Genomic DNA, 23,858 nt, shown 5'->3' with positions numbered 1-23,858 from the left:
AACACACAATCTTATCTTAACATACCTTTCCCTTGGATCCTTTGACGGCACCTAGAAGAAACTTGGACAAAAATACATACAAACACACAATCTTATCTTAACATACCTTTCCCTTGGATCCTTTGACGGCACCTAGAGGAAACTTGGACAAAAAGGCATACAAACACACAATCTTATCTTAACATACCTTTCCCTTGGATACTTTGACGGCACCTAGAAGAAATTTGGACAAAAATACATACAAACACACAATCTTATCTTAACATACCTTTCCGTTGGATCCTTTGACGCCACCTAGAAGAAATTTGGACAAAAATACATACAAACACACAATCTTATCTTAACATACCTTTCCCTTGGATCCTTTGACGGCACCTAGAGGAAACTTGGACAAAAAGGCATACAAACACACAATCTTATCTTAACATACCTTTCCTTTGGATCCTTTGACGCCACCTAGAGGAAACTTGGACAAAAAGGCATACAAACACACAATCTTATCTTAACATACCTTTCCGTTGGATCCTTTGACGCCACCTAGAGGAAATTTGGACAAAAATGCATACAAACACACAATCTTATCTTAACATACCTTTTCGTTGGATCCTTTGATGCCACCTAGAGGAAATTTGGACAAAAATGCATACAAACACACAATCTTATCTTAACATACCTTTCCGTTGGATCCTTTGACGGCATCAAGAGGAAACTTGGACAAAAAGGCATACAAACACACAATCTTATCTTAACATACCTGCTGTCTGATCCTTTGACGCCACCTAGAGGAAACTTGGACAAAAAGGCATACAAACACACAATCTTATCTTAACATACCTTTCCTTTGGATCCTTTGATGCCACCTAGAGGAAACTTGGACAAAAATGCATACAAACACACAATCTTATCTTAACATACCTTTCCTTTGGAATCTTTGACGGCTGACGGCACCTAAAGGAAATTTGGAGAAAAATGCATACAAACACACAATCTTATCTTAACATACCTTTCCGTTGGATCCTTGACAGTACCTAGAGGAAACTTGGACCAAAAAAGCATACAAACACACAATCTTATCTTAACATACCTATCCTTTGGATCTTTGACAGCATCTAGAGGAAACTTGGACAAAAAGACATACAAACACACAATCTTATCTTAACATACCTTTCCATTGGATCCTTTGACGCCACCTAGAGGAAACTTGGACAAAAAGGCATACAAACACACAATCTTATCTTAACATACCTTTCCGTTGGATCCTTTGACGGCATCTAGAGGAAACTTGGACAAAAAGGCATACAAACACACTATCTTATCTTAACATACCTTTCCTTTGGATCCTTTGACGCCACCTAGAGGAAACTTGGACAAAATGGCATACAAACACACAATCTTATCTTAACATACCTTTCCTTTGGATCCTTTGACGGCACCTAGAGGAAATTTGGAGAAAAATACATACAAACACACAATCTTATCTTAACATACCTTTCTGTTGGATCCTTTGACGGCACCTAGAAGAAACTTGGACAAAAAGGCATACAAACACACAATCTTATCTTAACATACCTTTCCTTTGGATCCTTTGACGCCACCTAAAGGAAACTTGGACAAAAAGGCATACAAACACACAATCTTATCTTAACATACCTTTCCGTTGGATCTTTTGACGGCACCTAGAGGAAATTTGGACAAAAATGCATACAAACACACAGTCTTATCTTAACATACCTTTCCATTGGATCCTTTGACGGCACCTAGAAGAAACTTGGACAAAAATACATACAAACACACAATCTTATCTTAACATACCTTTCCGTTGGATCCTTTGATGGCACCTAGAAGAAATTTGGACAAAAAAACATACAAACACACAATCTTATCTTAACATACCTTTCAGTTGGATCCTTTGACGGCATCTAGAGGAAACTTGGACAAAAAGACATACAAACACACAATCTTATCTTAACATACCTTTCCTTTGAATCCTTTGACGCCACCTAGAGGAAACTTGGACAAAAAGGCATACAAACATGCACACAATCCTATCAAAACTTACCTGCTGTCTGATCCTGGACGCCACCTAAAACATAAAATGAAATAGATAACCATACTTCACTTATAATTCTTTAAAGTGACCTATAGAAAATGGAAATAGATAAAAAAAAAAAAAAAAAAAAAAAAAAGAAGAAAGAAATACACCTATAGAAAACAGAAAGAAAAAAACACCATACATATGAAAACATAAAAATGAAATATACTAAGCCAAATAAGTTTAGCAACACTTTTTTTTTCATTGTTATTTGTTGTTTCTGGGTTTTTTTTTTATTAAACATCATTGATATAATCCTTAGTTTTACCTGAAATTTTAAACAGTCGTACTTTTTGCCAGGTAATTGATTTCGTGCCATTTCAGCTTTGCACGTGTAATTGATGTTTCACTTTCTGTACCTGTACTTTTAAAACAAAAATTTTTTTTTTTTTTGCACACACATTCAGAAACACACCATTGGTAAGAAAAACACATAAAAGTTTGAAAAAATTGCATGAAGCATCAACCATGCCTCTCGGAAAATGACGGTCAGATGGCTCTTGGAATGGTTGATGCCGGCATGAGTGTTGCTGACGTCGTGGCTCGATTTTAAGTGCATAAGTCAAAAGTTTAGGGACTAGCAAACAGAAATCAACAAATTGCAACAACACAGGATAGGTCGATATGCTGTAGACCAAAAACAACAATCGTCAACATGTGGTAAGTTTTTTCTGGCCACAAGAGTAGTGCATTGACTAAGGGTAGCTGCTGGTGTTCCTGCCAATCCTTCATTGATGCACTTAGAACATGGCAGAGAAATTGATTTTGAATAACACTATACTTATTTCCGCATTTTGACCCTCCCGTGCTCTATACAAAAAATATCCTAATGAATATGAGTGTTAAACATTCATGTTGCTTCTGACATGTCATAATTCCATTTTTTAATTATCATTTTGTAATAAAATTTCATATTTTTGTTGCTAAACTTTTTAAGTTCAGTATAGATAAGCATACATCACTTTCGATTCTTTGAAGTTACCTATGCTATATATTTTCTATATAGGCTATTAAAAATATAAAAAAACTTAAAATCCAATTGTTCAGAGAACAATTGCAGGTCTTTCCACAAGTAAGGATAATTTTAATAGTATTCTTAAAATTTTAATTGGATTACCTCCCATACACTAGCAAATTTACCTGATGATATCGGGATATAGGTATTTAGTCGGATCTTAACACATACTTGTGATTTGTTTAAAACCAGTTTTTCATAAAAATAAACGAAGAAATGTCGAAATGTTCAGAACTTAATTAAATCTGTATTTGGGTAAGATGGTGCAAGCATACAATTTTTATTGCTTCTTACACTTTGAGAAGTGAATAAACTTTAGCTACTGTATTTAAATATTGTGTAAAAACGTTAATTATGAGCTATGAAAGTCAAGTGGCTCGAGCATTTTTCTGAGGAAGTTTTAAAAAATTGCAAAGAAATATTTTAACAGTGGGTTAGCTTTCATTAATTAGTCTTCACTATCTATAGATTAACAAATTTTGGTTATATTTATAATTAATTTAGAATCATCATTGAAGGTGGAGCACGATTGTAGAGTTAATTAATTATATTGATGTGCCATTTGTATGCAAGAGTGACATTCCGTTGTATTATGTGCCAATTCGAAAAAGTTATGCAAGTATTGTCTCCCTTTAACAGGTTCCTTATTTTATAATATATGTTTCTGATATAATTTTGAATAATTACAGAATGTATCAATTCAATATATTTCAGCTTTAGTTATTGGTGTATCAAAAACATTGGTGTACGAATATCATTTCATAAATTTGAAACGTTTAAAATGATAACATACCAATATAAAGAACCATTCATCATTTTTTAAAAAGACTATCAATCAAAATCAAATTATTGATCATCCCTTTATGATAGATTGATTGGGAAATGAATCAGAGTTATCTTATGGTAATCAGAGAGAGACTAGCAAGCAATTTTAAATTGAAGCTTACTTAAGGTTAAAACAATTTTCCACTATAAACAAATGTTACTTTATACATTTAATGTAAGGACTTGGTTAGCTAAATCTACAAATTTTATTAGATATTATGAATTTTTATTACAATAGATTAATATGCTACTTACACAGCTTTTAAATTGTTTAAGTTTTCTTTTAACCAGAAAAAACCATTGTCCCCTTTTTGTCCCCCCTTTTTTGCCCCTTATTGCTTAATGATTTGTTCCATTACCCCCTATAACAATCCTTTGTAGTATGGAAACTTGTGGTATCATTTCAGAGAGATTTATACACTTTTAAAAAGACAAGTTATTGACTGAAAACTACCACTAAAGGCTCTTAAGAGCCGGTGTCGCTCACCTTGGATCTATGTGCATATCAAACAAAGGACACAGATGGATTCATGACAAAATTGTGTTTTGGTGATGGTGATGTGTTTGTAGATCTTACTTTACTGAAAATTCTTGCCAATTACAATTTTCTTTATCTATAATAAAATTGGCCCTTTAGTAACAGAGGAAAATATTTTGTAAAATTTAACAAAATTAATGAAAATTGTTGAAAATTGACTATAAAGGGCAATAACTCCTTAAGGGGTCATCTGACTATTTTGGTCATGTTGACTTATTTCTACATCTTACTTTGCTGAACACTATTATATTATATATTATTATTAAACATAGATATTTTTTAACAATTTAATTCCCTGTCAAATTTGCTCTAAATGCTTTGGTTTCAGAGTTATAAGCCAAAATCTACATTTTACCCCTATGTTCTATTTTTAGCCATGGCAGCCATCTTGGTTAGCTGGCCGGGTCACCGCACACATTTTTTAAACTAGATACCCTAATTATGATTGTGGCTAAGATTGGTTAAATTTGGCCCAGTAGTTTCAGAGGAATTTTTATCAAAGATTACAAAAATTTACGAAAAATTGGTAAAAAATAACTATAAAGGGCAATAACTCCTGAAGTGGTCAACTGACCATTTTAGTCATGTTGACTTATTTGTAGATCTTACTGTTTTGAACATTATTGTTGTTTATATCTATCTATAATAATATTCAAGATAATAATCAAAGACGACAAAATTTTCATAAAATTACCAATTCAGGGGCAGTAACTCAACAAGCCATTGTCCAATTAAACTGAAAATTACAGGGCAGATAGATCTTGACCTGATAAACAATTTGAATCCATGTCAGATTGCACTAAATGCTTTGTTTTCAGAGTTATAAGCCAAAATCTACATTTTACCCCTCTGTTCTATTCTTAGCCATGGCAGCCATCTTGGTAGGTTGGCCGGGTCACCAGACACTTTTTTTAAACTAGATACCCTAATGATGATTGTGGCCAAGTTTGGTTAAATTTGGCTCAGTAGTTTAAGAGGAGAAGATTTTTGTGAAAGCTAACGACGCTGGACGACGCTGGACGCCAAGTGATGAGAAAAGCTCACTTGACCTTTGGGCCAGGTGAGCTAAAAATGCTTATTTGGGCCCCTTTTTGGCCCCTAACTTATTAAAACCCTTCGAGCAAGAACCCAAAAACTCAATTCCAGCCTTTCCTTTGTAGTTAGAACCTTGTAGTATAATTTCAGAGAGATCCATACACTTAACCACAACTTATTGTCTATTAACTAGAAAAATGCTTCTTTTTGGCCCTTTTTTAGCCTCTTATTCCTAAATGTTTAGGGATATTAACCCCAGACTGACACCAAACATTCCCTTCATTATATGGAACCTTGTGGTACAATGTCAGAGAGATCCATACAATTAAACATAAGTTATTGTCCCGAAACTTCAAAAATGCTTGTTTTGGCCCCTTTTAGGCCCTTAATTCCTTGCCTGTTTGCCCCATAACCCATACAAGAAATCCCAACCTTCTACTAAATAGTATGAACATTATGATACAATTTCAGAGTAATTGAAATACTTATACACAACTTATTGTCCTGAAACAAGATAAATGTATGTTTTGGGCCTCCAAAATCAATCCCAACCTTCCTTTTGTGGTTATAAATATTGTGTTAATAGTTATCAAAAGTACCAGGATTATAATTCTATACGCCAGACGCGCGTTTCGCCTACATAAGACTCATCAGTGACGCTCAGATCAAAATAGTTAAAAAAGCCAAATAAATACAAAGTTGAAGAGCATTGAGGACCCAAATTCCAAAAAGTTGTGCCAAATACGGCTAAGGTAATCTACTCCTGGGGTAAGAAAATCCTTAGTTTTTCGAAAAATTGTAAGTTTTGTAAACAGAAAATTTATAAAAATGACATTTTATTGATTTCCATTTACTTATACTAAAGTTATTATCCGGTAACCATCCATCTTTGGACGCTGCTGACGACGACGACGTGATACCAATATACGACCACACAAATTTTTGCAGTCATATAAAAACTTTTACCACAGAGTGAATGTAATGTTTCCTGACAGAAAAACTTAAGACAATTTATAGGTAAATGGGGAAAAACAGGATTTTTTTTTAACAAAATTTACTTCTGGATACTATCATGATCACAAACAAGCTTCTGTCAAAGTTTGGTAGAAATCTAGGATAGTTTTAGAAAGTTTTTAAAATTTCAACAAGAGTGCACACCCTGAAATGTCTCGCCTTCTTTACTAATCATTGATATTATGTTGACATTCCTAAGTATAAAGCTTTAGTACAATTGTCACATAAACTTAACTTTATCCAGGACAAGAGTGCACACGCTGAAATGTCTCGCCTTCTTTACTAATCATTGGTGATAGTCCTGAATATAAAGCTTTATTACAACTGTCATATAAACTTAACCAAGAAAACTAAACATTGACCAACGAACCATGAAAATGAGGTCAAGGTCAGATGAACCATGCCAGGCAGGCATGTACAGCTAACAATTCTTCCATACAACAAATATAGTTGACCTATTACTTATTGTTTAAGAAAAACAGACCAAAACACAAAAACTGAACACTGAGCAATGAACTGTGAAAATGAGGTCAAGGTCAAATAAAACCTGTGTGACTGACATAAAGATCATACAATATTTCCATACACTAAATATAGTTGACCTATTGCATATAGTATTAGAAAAAAAGACCAAACTCAAAAACGTAACTGTGACCAATGAACCATGTAAGTTTGAGGTCAAGGTGAGATGACACCTGCCAGCTAGACATGTACACCTTACAATAATTCCATACACCAAATATAGTAGAACTATTGCATACAGTATAAAAAAAACAGACCAAAACACAAAAACTTAACTATAACCACTGAACCATTAAAATGAGGTCAAGGTCAGATGACACCTGCCAGTTGGACATGTACACCTTACAGTCCTTCCATACACTGAATATACTAGACCTTTAATTGCTTATAGTATCTGAGATATGGACTTGACCACCAAAGCTTAGCCTTGTTCACTGATCCATGAAATGAGGTCAAGGTCAAGTGAAAACTGTCTGACTGGCACGAGGACCTTGCAAGGTACGCACAAACCAAATATAGTTATCTCATTACTTATAATAAGGGAGAATTCAACATTACAAAAAAGTAGTTACTGAACCATGAAAATGAGGTCAAGGACATTGGACATGTGACTGACAGAAACTCTGTAACATGAGGCATCCATATACAAAGTATGAAGCATCCAGGTCTTCCCCATCCTAAAATACGAAACTTTTAAGAAGTTATCGTCACCGCCTCCACAGCCACCTCACTGATCACTATCCCTATGTTGCAGGCTGACTTGTATATAAACCCTAAAACCAAATTTCAGAAATTCTTGTATTGTAGTTCCTGGGAAAAAAGTGGCGAAAATTTTCAACTTGGCTATTAGGTGTAAAATGATACACGTTTTCGGTAAACAGGAAGTTGCTTAGTGATGAATCTGAAAAGGCATCACTTGGTATAGCTGATATATATAAACCCCGAAACCAAATTTCAGAAATCATTGTATTGTAGTTTCTGAGAAAAATGAGACGAAAAATATTCATGGGACGGAAGGACTGATGAACTGATGGCTGGATCGACAGACAGAGGTAAAACAGTATTACCTACCCCCACCTCCCCCCTTTTTCAAAAGGGGGGAGAGGGTAAAATGAGTTGTAAAATGTTAATATTTTTGAACTATGACATTTCAAGTTATAAGAACATATATCATAGACATTAAGTAACTATAAAGAATTGTATTACTGTATATATTTTATATAAATTATAAAATACATTTCATTTGAGTATAAATTTGAAAAAGAAATTTTGGACTAATTTGTAATGATTTTTCAAGCTGTTTCTCCAAGTAATTTGAAAACTAATTTTCAAGCTGTTTCTCCAACTAATTTGAAAACTATTTTTTATTATCTAACAAATTTTAACATAGTTTCAAATACAATTGTAATGAGCAAATACTTACATCATCATTATCTGGCAACTAAAATGAAATCGTCTGCCTGTAGGTGTCAGGACTGAACTTTCATCTGGGCTCATCCATCTGTAATACAAAATAAAATTATTCTTATATTTATGAGACAACAGTTAGTAATTGAAATAAAAATATACTTAAATCAAAGTAATATGAAGATATCCAAATTGACAAAGTTCTGTTAGACTAAATTAGAGAAAAGATTTCCAACTGTCAATGGTTAGATAATTCAGAGTTGAATGCCAAGAGCGCATGATACGCTGGACGCTTTTTAAAGTATAAAGTTCCATAAGTCCTCAATGTTATAAATTTATAAAAAAAAAAAGAATTAAAGGAGGTTTAATTTAATAGGTAGAAACCCGTCCCCAATTTTCATGTAAACTGCTCAAAGCACTTGAGTTATTGTCTGAAAAACGGGAAAATTCCCAATTTTTTATAAATCAAAATCTCATGACTTATAAAACACAAAATTTAAAATTGATAAAGATTGAAAGGGAGCTTACGTCAAAACATTTTAAAAATAATTATCAAAGTTTTAATGCAAATTGGTTAAAGCATTTTGGAGTTATTGTTGGACAAGGTATACCATAATACGTCCCTTAAATGGCCGTATAAAAATAAAAAGATGGGGTATGATGAGACAACTCTCCACAAGAGAACCAAATGCCACAGAAATTAACAACTATAAGACAGCCTGCGTAATGACAATATGTCTGGAGGATGTGGTATTTCAATAAACCTTCTGATCATCACAAGCCAATGAAAAGTGTTCAGACCCTGCATGCAGCTAAGACATAAAAATAAAGATGAGTAAACAGTCCAACCAGAATTCAAATGATCTAAAATAAAAGTTTTGACATTCATGCATGCATTCATGCATGCCCCATAATTCACAATTTTCAGGAAGTGATATTACAATGAAAGATGACCTTAATATCACTCAGGTAACAAACTTTTAGAAAACATGATATGCTGAAGGCCACAACAAATTAATTTCTAGTTCTTCTTACACTTATCAAAAAAAAAAAAGGTAGCAAGAGAGCGAAAGTTTGTTGGTTTCTTTTTCTTCAAAATTTCATTACTTGGCAGGCTAAAGAATTTTTACTAGCGACCAATATTATTTTTGAAATATCAAAAAAATAAAATCTATGAAAAACATTTTAGGCCACCTGCTAACCTCTCAAAGAGATAACGTTTAAGCAAGGGTTTTTAATCCACAGAGTTTTGAACTACTATTAGTTATCTTGGTGTAATCAGGGGTGTACAGAATTTTACACCGTTGTTGAAAATTCATACACCCTGAGGCTAGCCGAATGGGTGTATGAATTTTCAACAACAGTGTAAAATTCCGTACACCCCTGATTACACCAAGATAACGAATTTATTTCTTATGAACATTTCCTTTATTCATTTTGAAACCAGGATGTAAAATTGAAAAAATGGTAATGAAAAATTTACAGTGTAACATTTTTTCAATGTCCATGTTGCTGCGCATTGTAAAATACTTTTTACTTAATTTTTTGAAAAAATCAGATTAACCATGCCAGACAGACATGTACAGCTGACAATTCTTCCATACAAATATAGTTAATCGACCTATTGCTCATTCATGAAGTTCATGAAAAACAGACCAAAACACAAAAACTTAACAATGAGCAATAAACCATGAAAAAGAGGTCAAGGTCAGATGAACCATGCCAGGCAGGCATGTACAGCTAACAATTCTTCCATTCAACAAATATAATTGACCTATTGCTTATAGTTTAAGAAAAAAAGTTAAAAACACAAAAACTTAACAATGAGCAATGACTGTGAACATGAGGTCAAGGTCAAAGAAAAAATGTGCGACTGACATATAGATCATAAAATATTTCCGTACAACAAAAATAGTTGACCAATTGCATATAGTATTAGAAAAAAAAGACCAAAACTCAAAAACTTAACTTTGACCACTGAACCATGAAAATGAGGTCAAGGTCATGACACCTGCCAGCTAAACATGTACACCTTACAATTATTCCATACACCAAATGAAGTAGACCTATTGCAAACAGTATAAGAAACTGAACCATGAAAATGAGGTCAAGGTCAGATGTTACCTGCCTGAGTTGGACATGTACAGTTGTACACCTTACAGTCCTTTCATACATTAAATATGCAACACCTTTTGCTTATAGTATCTGAGATGTGGACTTGACCATCAAAACTTCACCTTGTTCACTGATCCATGAAATGAGGTCAAGGTCAAGTGAAAACTGTCTGACGGGCATGAGGATCTTGCAAGGTACTCACATACCAAATATAGTTATCCTATTACTTATAATAAGAGATAATTTAACATTAGGGAGCTACCATTTGATTTTTATGGGGGGGGGGGGGGGCTAGGATGAAAAATTTTGTCCTGCATTTCTTTTTTAGTTGTAATCTCTGTCCTGCCTTTTTATTTTTCACTCTATTCGGTCCTGCCTTCTTTTTTTTTTAGTTTATCCTGACTTTTTTTAACCTAAATTGTCATCCTGACTTTTTTTTTTGCAAGTGTCTCATCCTGCCTTTTTTTTTTTTAATTCAAAATCCTGTCCTGCCTATTTTTTTCAAATTTCATCCTATTTGGGTAAAACTTTTAATTTGGCATTAAATATAATATCAAAGGGAACATGTGTACTAAGTTTCAAGTTGATTGGAATTCAGCTTCATCAAAAACTACCTTGACCAAAAACTTTAACCTGAAGCTGGACAGATGGATAGATGAACGGACAGACGAACGAAAAGAAGGACGACGAAAACGGACGCACAGACCAGGAAACATAATGCCCTCCACTATTGTAGGTGGTGCATAAAAAAAGTGCACAAATTATAATAGTATCATTGTGGTACCACTCCAATGCATTGCACTGCCATCATTGGGATTATCTCTTCATCCATTTTATATTGTCATCAAGACATTGAAAAATCTTCCAAATTATTCAGAGGCGTCAGTGTTTAATATAGTGCCAAATTGTGGTCTTCCACTAAGCACTTTAAACATATTGCAAATTATCAGTCTGATTAAAATTTTGGTTTTATAAATTTGAAGACACAGGTTTCTTTTATAAAAAAAAGTCTTTTTTCTGAACAGAAACTTCAGCTGTATAAATATGTTGACTATTATTGAAATTCAGGTGGTTTATATTATCAGACAAGAGGAATTTCTTTTGGGAAAGTGTTTACTTTTGTGAAACATAAAATAATTTAAGTTTTAATAAGGCAAGGACTTTTAATTTATTGGTTTATTGATAAACTTAATTCTTTGAAATTTTCATGCAGAAATTTCATTCTTTTTTTATTTTCCATTTAAACTTTCTGTCATGAAGTCATGTAAAATAAACTTATCTAGTTCTCCTGAAAAGTTATTTTTGTTGATGACCTGTGTCTTGACATTTTAGTAATAAAAATTGTTCCTTTTCATTAGGTTAAATTTATAATTTCATAACTATAGCTTGCTTGCCATTTTTAGAAAAGAGAAATCATATGGGGAAAAAAACATGCCAAGTTAATTAATTCAAAATAATGCTTAGCTTACCTCACATATTGTGCATGTTGCACATTTCCATAGGGACCATGAAATATGATTTTGTTGTATCACTCATGTTTTTGGCAGGACCTACACAAATTAATATACAGGTTGTCACCCCCAGGTGGAGATAACCCTTAAATTTGGGACTGTCCATCAGTCAATGGGGTGACATTTTACTAGCTGTTGAAGAAAAACTTTGATTCTTTTACTCTTTTAACATAAAAGGGGGAAAATTTTTGGACATGTTTTGACCATATAATACCAGATAGATGTAAAGTTCTCAGTGGCGGATCCAGAACTTATCATAAGAGGGGCTGCTGCTGACTGTCCTAAGGAGGCCCCGCTCCAGTCTTGCCTCAGTGAATCCCTATATATAATCAACCAAATTTTTCCAAAGAAAGGCCCCACCCCCTTGGACCCGACTCTGGTTCTTTGGGTAAAGTTTCTTCAAATAATATAAATATGTGCTCATTTGTACTAAGTGATTTTTACAAAAAAAATATATTTTATATCACTTGAAGTGTACCCCTCATAATAGGGATAGTCATTCAGTGGCGGATCCAGCCATTTTAAAAAAGGGGGGTCCCAACCCAGAGTAAAGGGGGGGGGGGGTTTCAACTATATGCTCCTATTCAAATGCATTGATCGGCCAAAAAAAAGGGGGGTTCCAACCCCCGGAACCCCCCCCCCCCCCCCTGGATTCGCCACTGTCATTACCTGTTGCCAACCTGAAATGATTAATATAGTTGTCAGTACTACTAAAAATGATAGACTCAACTACAATCCTGTAAAGCATTAAATATGGTTTATACTACATAATACTTTATAGGCCTGTTTTTTTATTTCTTTTTATTTCTATGGCATGTTATTTCAACTCGATTTACACAACAACAAAAGAAAAACGCAGGCCGTGCGGGTCGAGTAGACCCACCAGGGAAAATATAGTAGTGTAACATATTCAAAGCAGGAGATTACTGAATTATGAAATTTGAATGTTAAATCTTCTATCTGAATTGTCTTCTATAAACTCGTTTTCGACAGCCACCAAAATAAACTTGACATTCATTTTGTGCAACACGTCTATTACTTTTCCATTAATTTGTTAACATGTTATCATTAAACATGAAAGAAAGAATAAAATCTACCTTATGCAAGAGACTTTCCAACCAAAGTGATATTTATCCTAAGTAAACAGCCTGTTTCGTGTTACTAGTAATTCAAAATGAATTCCATGATAAAGTGTTCACAAATTAGAACAAAAGAACTATACCGCCAAATCATAGTGCCCAATAAATAGCTGTGAGGCATTTTGTCTAATGAACCATGAAGCCTAAATACAGTATTGTGAAACCTGTTCAAGTTAAAACACAAGTTTAACCTTTCTAAAGCCGTATCAAAAAGATACGCCAACTTCTGTTGGGATTTTTTTTTGGTGATTTTTAGGTGCAAAGACACTAGAAAATAAGGATTTTTTTTTCATCAATATCAATTAGTTTTCTAGTTTGCAGAACAACAGCATTTTGAACCATTCCAAGACTTTTATAAGGCTCTTAAATTGAGAAAAAAACTGTTTTCAGTCCTGAAATGGTCAGGTAGGCTGCTCCCGGTTCCACTGAGTAGCAGCTGCAAATTTAAAACTTTTCTAACCAAACTGTGTAGTTTTCACATGTATTATATCCAGTAATTATTATATCTTAAAGAATAATTAAATTACAATCTTTTATATTTAATAGATCATGTACACGGTGGGTATGGTTGTCCTGCGAGAGAACGTTCTGTGCTGGTGATTTGGTCCTGTCAGGTGCTGGTGGGTCCTGATTCTGTGCTGGTGGGTTTGTTTACATTGTATCAAAACGGCATTAAAACGACTGTTTTGTTGCTTAATTTTTCTCTAATGCGTCATAAGTACCATGCAAAGTATATTACAACAATATTATATTGCAAAATATATAGACGCTGTGCTGGTGATAAGAAAAACGGTCCTGGTTCTGTGCTCCTATGTCCTGGTTCTGTGTCTTTATATTTTAGTTAAAAGTGGCATATATTCAAGATCATTGATGCTGTACTGTTATTGACTAATTAACTGTTGTCTGCTTTCTTGAAATTGACATTGTTGTGAATCTGTTTACTGTTATTATGAGAGAAAAAAATCCCCTATTTTTTTTATTTTTTTTTTAAATTAACTGTAATCTTAATTATTGGCCTGTTAATATCTCTTCTTGCCCCCTTTTAAGATACGAAAATATGTTTACGATTTTCGGGATTACGATCATTTTGCAAGATCACCAAAATACGTTGTAATTTATACAATACTTATATAAAGTAGATGATGTGGCAGGGCCGTAACTAGCCTCCTTTAATAGTGAGGCAAAATATATTCGAAAATTTTTGGGCGAGGGGTCTGGGGGCTGCTTAAGGCCACCAGAGGCTCTGAGAAAAGTAACGCAAAATCGTGCATTCTGAGCGTTTTCCAGACTCTTTCTTGCATTGAAACGGCTTAATTAATTTTTAGATATTTTTTTCGATAACCAGGTCCCAAAGCAAAAACAAAGATTCATTGTAATTTAAGACTTTTAGGTATTAGAGACAACATTAAAAGACCGATATGTAGGATAAAGCAAAAATCGTAATTCTCATAATTATTAAAACCGTATCTGTCTGTCTGTTCTTGTCTTGTATTGTGATTAGACTTTGGTGATTTTTTTATGACTAGATTTAAAATATAGTGACATTGCAGTATTATACTTTAAGTACTAGTACTGCTAAGTCCACACTAGGGACCATCTCCACCTTGTTTTACAATCTTTTACGGTATTAATGATTCTTTAAAAGTACTAGAACACACCCGTGATATCACGGGTCCGTGACTGAATTAAAGTATATAACCATGCGCAAGCCTTATTTTAGTATTAGTATTGTCATCTGATAAAGTCATGTCGATTATAAGATACACAGTTTTTCTCTGCTTTCAAGTCTTTCTGTTTGAACCCGTTGAACTGGAACTTATCAGTTATTGGTAATATTATTTATTTGGAAAACAAAAGGTCCTGAAATGGAGTATTTTTTAATCAACAAGTCTTATATAAGTTATAAATAAAGTTGAATTCTTTGCTTTGCTGTTTTACATCATACCCACTAACAAATTGAAAACTGTACCTATACGCCTTATTTTTAGTCCAGATTTTTAGTAGTCGTATTGCTATCTTAGAAAGTCTTACTGATTAAAATACTGCAATAGGTAACAATTTGACAATTTAGTAGTGTCAACCCTGGGGTTATGACCCGTGTATATAGCATATTAGTCCTGAATACAACGTTTGGTGGTGCGCCTGTCAGATGCGGAACGTACAGATGAGGTAATAGGTAACAGGTGAATATACTATTGGTATCGGTAGCGGACTCGACCCGGAACTTCTTAATTATTGGCAATATTAATTACGTGGAAAACAAAAGGGCCTGGAGTGGTGTAATTTTTAATCTACACCTTTGTACTATATTAGTTATATATAAAGTTGAATTCTGTGATTCGTCGTTTTTACGTGATGACGGCTGACAAATTGGACCTCGTAATTTTAGTATTATAGATTGTTGAAGACCATCCGGCAACTATCAAGATGAAGAGCAAGAACACAAAATTTGACCATTGATCATTTGAATTTTTTCTATGCATTGATTTTGTGTGCGATTATGTCCCCATACTCCTTTATTATCTGCTAAAGGGTCTCAACACGACTTAATGCAAGTTTAACCATTCAATGTAAAAGGTCATATATATGGCAATACCTTGTTTTTTTTTCTTCAAATTATTTGATACCGGGAAATATGTGACCTTACTTTACTTCAAACCATGTCAGCTATCTTATTTCATTTGTAAACAATAAAACAAACTGTTTTGTATTCTTTGATATCAATTTCAATTATCCATGCAGAAAGGACAATTTTTTTTTCTCCACTGAGTAGCATCGCATGTTCTTAAAATATATTACTCGCACAATTCTGGACATCGGTGGACATGCAACATTGCAAAACCACGCTTACAAATGAAAATCAACGCTCAGACTATAGTCATGACGTAGGACAATAAATGAACAAAAGACAAACCCGGAACACATGCAGAAGTACAAACAATAGACCACCAACTCTGAAAACTAAAGGAAAATAGAAACATGGATAACGAAAAACATCCAGGGGATACACCAGAGAGTGAAGAGAACTTGCTTCTTGCAAGACACTTTCCGTGAAAACAATTTGATATGAAAACAACCTTTTATTTCATTTTTTTTTTTTTGAAATTTTTTACAGGAGGCATTTGCCTCATTTGCCTCAATGTAGTTACGGCCCTGTGTGGTATGTTTGTTGTCAATGGACAAATTTCCATAAGAAACCAAAGGAAGTATGTGTTAACAATCATACGTCATCGTACGACCTTCAACAGTAACCCATAACATAAAAATGTAAAAGGTTTTGCATAAAAATGGAGAGCAAAAATATAGAACAAAGGACTTACTGAGCGTTTGAATCATATGTCTTTATCAGCTTAAAACACATTTGTTTGGGAACAATTTAGTGCTGACTATAAGAATGACAATAGTATTGCGGGTTTGTTTGTTTGGTTTTTTTTTTTTTGGGGGGGGGGATGGGGGGGATACGTTAGAGCGAGGTTACAGTGAAAGTTTTAAGCTTGGAATAGTTTCCCGTAAGATTTAAAAGTTGTATTTGAAAAGAAAAATGTATCTTATAAAGAATCACTTGCTGTATCTGTAAGACTTTTTCAACATAATTTTGAACGGTCTGAACGGTTATTAGGTATTTTTCGATATAACACTAAAAAAATCACTATTTTATGAAAGGACAGACTAGAATATGTCAGAGAATGAAGACGAGATAACCTTTGTACAGAGATTTTTGTTATGTTTAAGCATGGGACCAACACAAGGGTACATTATCCTTAAAGATCTATTTAAAAGTATCATGAAAAAAACAGCATAAAGTTGACCTTGAGGTCACATTTGAAGGTCACAATAAGGTCATCATGATGCAAGACACTTAACCCCGTGATGATACATCCACATGCCAAATATCTACGGCCTAGTTCAAAAGACGAAAAAAATATGGCCATTATGTACTTTTTGAATAGATTTTGCCCTTATTTAATGAACCAATTTGAGAGTAGGGGGTACTTTAAACATAAATACCAAAAAATCTAACGGTTAAATTAAAAAAAAAATTTGCAAGAACAACCGACTAGTATAGCACTCCAAATGTTTAGTTTTAAAAAAAAATTAAACGACACATTTTTTTTCCAAAACAAAATTCTTCTTCAAATACTAGAAGCACAGCATTCACACTTTTCGGGGCTGATTCTGACACCCCCTATTAAATTTCGGACAAAATCTTTAATCTAGAATAAAAAACTTACAAGAAAAGGGTATCAGTTACCTAATATTTACCTCAGCTACCATTATTAGCTATGCTATTGTCAATATAGGATTAAGTTTTAAAAACTATAACATATTTAACCCCATACCCATATTTCAGAAACTTCCAATTTTGGCCGATTCTAGTATGTAAAAGATGCTATATTTGAGTTATCAAATATTTTAAACCTATGGTTCAAATCTTTTAAAATTTTTACAAGATGTTTAGGTTGGCCTAGTTTATCAATGAAAAAAAATTAAGAAAAATTAAACGACAGGAATTTTTTGGGGTATAGTGTTGGGTACCCCCTTATACAATGATCACTAATGTTTTTCTTCAAAACACACATGTTTTGTTAATAACACTATGATGTTTTACCTAAGACACTTCAGTGTTTAATATAAAACACTTTTAAGTGTTTATGAAGCAGACACACTTTTAAGTGTTTATAAATGAAACATGTTTTTGTTTAAACACATGACTGTTTTTATGTGTACACAGCAAGCGTTTTGCATTGTATGTTTTGAAATGTGCGTTTTTAAAATGTGTTTTTGCTAAAGCCTCGGTCACACCTTAAAGTCTCGGTCACACCTTACCGGATAGTATGAACGGACGCCTAACGGATGAAAATAAAAGTTGTCCTTGACAAAATTGTTATCCGTTGGGAGTCCGTTGATGTACTGACCGAATAAAACGGACGTGTAACGGATGCATAACGGACACACACCGGATATGCAACATACGAGAAACGGACACGTACCGGACAGAACGGTTGTCGAACGTACATCCAACGGACGAGTAACGCATAAAACGGACACCTAACGGAAACGTACTTGATAAAACGGATGAACAAGATATACGGAAAAATCAAAGGCGACAATAATAATACATGTTAATCGCATAAATATTCAAAATGTTTCTGTGTAACTGGTTTTTGGTTTGTTCTTCAAAATTCCGCCAAAGGGCAGTGTCTGGTCCGAATAAGAACTGCTTGATTGTGAAGACGTGCCTATACTCAAAGATCGATTGTGAATAATAAGAATTCATGAACCTTAAGAAATCTGACATACCAATAATTGGCATTTCTGACGCGAAATTTTTAATTGGCATTTGTCCTTTTCAGTTCCGTTCATCATCCGTTTTATCCGTTATACGTCTGGTAGAAGTCCGTTTTTCATCCGTTCAACATCCGTTTTATCCGTTAAACGTCCGGTAGAAGTCCGTTGGTGAATTTATCTTCCAGAACTCCAACGGATGTATAACGGACAAGTAACGGATACAAAACGGAAACGAAACGGTGGGTCCGTGTGCTCATATTCGAGATATAAGCCATTGAAAATTTTGCGGGAAATAATTCTCTCTATATTTTTCATATATTTTACATCGGCACCTTATTTGCTTCAAAACCCATGAAAAAATTACAAGAATTTTATAAAATTTTGAAATATGGCTTTTTAAACTTTATGCAATGAAATTATGAAAAGAAAAGTAGGGGTTCGTGGGAATTTTTTTTTAATGACAATGCATGGATAAAACCAGAGGATTCCAAAAATCTGACAAAAAAAATCAAAAAATGGAGGAGCAAACATCCTTAACGGACATGCAACAGATATGGACGGACGTCTAACGGATGAGAACGGACGTCTAATGGACATGAACGGATTGGAAAAAAAGTTATCCGTTAGGCGTCCGTTCGAGCTATCCGGTAAGGTGTGACCGAGGCTAAACGGATAGCTCGAACGGATTCCTATCCGTTACGTGTCCGTTATACATCCGTTGGAGGTCTGGCAGATTAATTCCAACGGACGTCTAACGGATAAAACGGATATTGAACGAATATGAAACGGACTTTTATCGGATGTATAACGGATAGATTGTGCGAATTAGACGTAAAAAAAATCTGATTTATTTGATTTAGATTGTTCGAATTAGACGTAAAATGTTCAGTTAGAAAAATTCGTAATTTTGAGTTAGATTAATAGTTTTTAAACACAATGGCCGATCGCCCTAGAAGAGAGGGAGTGAGACATAACTATAAGAGCTAAGCAGAGTATGGGCTTCAAGGTGTAGATAAGCCAGTAGTCGAAGCCGAAGTGAAACCAAAAACTCCTAGCAGCGCCCGTAGAAGGTTAGAGGCCTCACAACTGTTGGATAGATCATTTAACGAGGACGAGACTGACGAAGTGCTGACACAGTTGAGAAAGTCGTTTCAAGTAACCGGGGAGAGTTTGAAAAAGCAAAGAAGAGAAAATGAAAAACAGCTCTTCGAGTGGAGCTTAAAAAGAAGCAAGATGAGCTAGAGCAGGAGAAAGATGAGATAGATAATGAGAAAGCTAAGAATAAGAAGGTTACTAGGACTCGGACAAAAAAGTCTGAAATCATAAGTAAAACTGACAAAAAACACGATAAAAAAAATCAAGATAAGCTAGTTGCTGACACAAGCAAACCGGATGAGGCAGTTAAGCTAGACGATTTGAGAAAATTTGAGTTTTTAAATGAGTTAGTTGACAAAAAACTTTCAAAGCTTGGTTTGATTGAAAACTCAAGTGATTCGAGTTCAGATTCTGAAGACAATACTATACGACGTAGTGAGAAAGCTATTATCATTTCTAATAGCTCTGATTCTGATACAGATTCACAGAGTTTATCAAAGCGTGAAAAACACAAGAAATCAAAGAAATCAAAGAAAACAAAATCAGGTATTAAAGCAAAGTCTTCGGATAAGGTTAAAACTCAGTTACTTTGGCCTCAGAGTGCCTTACAATATGAATATGTCAATGAGCAGGTGTCCTTTAATAACTTAGACATGAAGCTATTTACAGCTGGAGAGCTGGAGATTATCACCCGAGCAGATATTTCTGAGATTGAACGAAAGGGTCGCTTAAATTTGTTGAAAAAGATTACGTACTACGCAGTCAGATCTATTCTTGGAAAGGCCTTTTAGCCTTTTACGCAGCCTGGTTAAGGAAAATTGAACTCGGACAAAATAAATGGTCTGATGATCCTTCTGTTATCGAGCTTCCTATTTTAACACCATATGTTTTATCAAAATCAAAATTTTCAAACAGCTCGTTCAAAGTTGAAAGTAAAGATGAGACAATTTGGTTTTGTACATTATACAACAGAAATCGATGCACTTATCATGGTTCTCATCAGACTTCTATTAGAGGTGTCCAGCGAACAGTTCAACATATTTGCGCTGTTTGTTGGAAGAAAGACGGAAATAAACTTTACCACCCAGAATGTTCCAATTCTTGTCCTCAATTTCCTCAAAAGAAGGAATGACTAGGTAAAAACATTTCAGAACTAAACCCTTCAGCAGATGTTTTTTATCCGGAATATATATGCGTCACCAGAACAGCGATGTTTTCGCTTGTTCTCCTGTTTTTGTCGATGGTAGGCGTAGTAAATATTGTAAAAACTAATAACGAAGAGAAGGATAAAAGATCTGATGAGTTATCGAATAAAATTTTAGATGAGTGTACTATTTGTTCTGATTTGGTTTCTGACACGCATTGGTTGCCTATTCAAGATAAATTTATCTCAGATCACTAAATTATTTTTAGCTCGAATATGTATAACCATGAAGGTGTTCGCATACCATTGGATACTCATTTGAATATTGAATTTTTCAAATTTATGCTCTCGGATTACCATGACAGAGATATATGCGCTTTACTAGAGTTTGGATTTCCTGTTGGTTATGATTATAAAAAACATATTCATGGTGCTTCTTGTACTGTACAGAATATTAAAGGGGCGATACAATTTTCTAATGACATTGATAAATATCTTCGAAAATAAATAGAAAAAAAGGCTTAATTGGGTCCTTTTCATTCGAACCCATTTTCTCACGAAATCATCATTTCACCTCTGAACAGCGTTCCTAAAATGATACTGTGGAAAGACGTATTATTTTAGATCTTAGTACTCATGGAGGTGGAGGTGTCTAGGGTGGTATAAACAAGGATTTATATTTAGGTGAAGAAGTTCATTTAAAGTATCCAAACGTTGATGCTTTGGTTGAAATCATTAAAAGCAAGGGTCCTGGTTGCCTTTGTTTCAAACAGGATTTGAGTCGTGCTTACCGCCAAATAAATATAGATTTACACGATGTTCATTTAGTAGGTTACCGCTGGAGAGATCATTTGTATTTTGACCGTGTGTTATCTATGGGTCTATGTTAAGCAGCGAAAATTTGCCAACGTTTCACCAATGCAGTCGCATATATATATAGTTTAAAGGGTTTTGACATTATTAGCTATCTTGACGACTTCGCGGGTGCAGAAACGTCTGAAAACGCCTTTAAAGCATTTAAGGAGCTTGAAAATTTATTTCTGTCTTGTGGTATAGAGGAATCTGCACATAAGGTCTTCTCACCATCCCATAGAATGGAATTTTTAGGTATTATTTGCGATACAGTCAAGTTAACTTTAGAAATCCTTGACGATAGGGAAGTTGAATTTTTTAGCAACATGTGTGCGTCCTGGAGGGGTCTTCATGTCTCGTTTACTTAACTGACTACGTGAGGTATATGACAGAAAGGGTTACATTTCCATTCCGTCAAACATTAACAAAGATATCGTATGGTGGCAGAAGTTCGTCCCGTTATATAATGGGATCTCTATGATGTCGTTGGAAGAGTGGTCTAAACCGGATGAAATTTTCTCCTCTGATTCATGTATTACTGGTTGTGGTGGATGGTTCAGCGGTCGATTTTTTCACAGAATCTTTCCAAAGTTTATTCTAGAATATAAGCTTCACATTAATTGTCTGGAGTTATTAGCAATTGTAATTTGTTTTAAACTCTGGGGTCAATTTTTCAAGGGCCGAAAAATACGAATATCGTGTGATAATCTAGTGTCAGTTGCAGTGATAAACACAGGAAGATCACGAAATGAGTACTTAAAAATGTGTCTGGGAGAAATATGTTACTTATGTGCACTATCAGAATTCGAGGTACGAGCATGTCATGTGCCCGGAAGTGATAATAGAATCAGTGATTATTTGTCTCGTTGGCATTTGTCTGATTTGCATCGAACTCAATTTTTAACTCTGTTTCCTCGAATTTAGAAGAATTTGAAGTTGAGGACAGTCTATTTTCTTTTAGTCACAGTTGGTGATTTATATATATATATACATATATATAATTCCTTTTTTTCAGATGTTCAGTTTAAACAGTTAGAGAAAGATGTTAAAAAGTCTACTAAGTCTGCGTTTGCAGTAGGAACTAAGAAAAAATTAATTTCACAATAGAGAGCCTTTTTGCTCTTTTGTTTTTATTTTGATGTTGCTCCTATTCCTGTCACTTTTAAAACGATTAACTGTTATGCGCAATTTTTAAGTCGATCATTCGAATCGACTGATTCTATCAGGAATTATATCAATGGTGTTAAAATTATGCATTTTTATTTAGATCTTCCATTTCCTCATTTAGATAATTTTGAATTTAAGCTTTTAATGGCGGGAATTTCTAGAGTCAAACAAGACTGTCCTAGACAAGCTAGGCCTATTACTCCCGATTTGCTAAAAGAGATGCTTAAATTTTTGGACCTTGATAATTGTACAGATATTGTGTATTGGTTTTTATTTTTATTTGCCTTTTTTCTTATGTCTCGTAATTCTAATTTATTGCCAGATTCTGTAGATTCTTTTGATTGCAAAAGGCAACTTACTAGAGGCAAAGTTTTTATGCATGAAAGAGTAGCTATTGTGGTGTTTGAATGGACTAAAACTATACAATGTGGTGAACGAATTTTAAAAATACCTTTGGTCAAAATTGTCCCGTTACTGCATACAACAGAATGTGCCGCATGATTCCTGCTCCTGAAGAATCTCCTGCTTTTGTTATCAAGAAAAATGCTAGTCTTAAAACAGTAACTTAATTACAAACAGTTTCAATTTAACCTTAAACGTATCATTTTATTTACTGGGCGAGATCCTCGCCTTTACTCTACACATTCTTTTAGACGGGGGGTTGCGTCATTTGCCTTTCAGGCTAGAGTCCCTAGTGAACTGATACAGCTGCACGGTGACTGGGCAAGTGATGCCTATAAGCTATATTTGAATTTTACTATGCAGGAAAAAATATCTGTTGCAGAGTCAATGGCCAAATTTTTATAATATTTTTTTCAGACATAACCAACAAACATGTACTGGTGTTATCCGATTCAATCTGTAAACATTTATCTGGCATTTCTAACATGGACCTTCAAGCTTACAGTGGTGCTCGTATTTCCTCTATTAAGAAGAAACTGGATTAAGGTGAAATAGACTTGAGTAACTATTCTTACTGTCTTATTCATGTTGGAACTAATGATTTAAGGACTTTTCTGACTGTAGATCGTATCATTGCTGATTTCAGAGAGTTATTTGTAAAATTTAAATCTTTGTCACCGACCGCATATCAAGCTT

The 23,858-nt window shown here is 34.2% G+C and overlaps 1 long non-coding RNA gene across 1 annotated transcript; it reads right to left on the bottom strand.

Moving 5' to 3' along the window:
- Positions 1-1,388: 1,388 nt before the first annotated feature.
- On the bottom strand, positions 1,389-13,266 carry LOC143070588 (uncharacterized). The gene is made up of 3 exons (XR_012976589.1): positions 13,172-13,266; positions 8,465-8,542; positions 1,389-2,083 (listed from the first exon to the last, which is right to left on the bottom strand). It is a non-coding gene; the product is annotated as an uncharacterized LOC143070588 (long non-coding RNA).
- Between the last annotated feature and the right edge of the window lie 10,592 nt (positions 13,267-23,858).

The sequence above is a fragment of the Mytilus galloprovincialis genome, chromosome 4 (genome assembly GCF_965363235.1).
Source record: "Mytilus galloprovincialis chromosome 4, xbMytGall1.hap1.1, whole genome shotgun sequence".
NCBI classification, from domain to species: Eukaryota; Metazoa; Mollusca; class Bivalvia; order Mytilida; family Mytilidae; genus Mytilus; species Mytilus galloprovincialis.
This window is presented reverse-complemented; position numbering and strand designations above follow the sequence as displayed.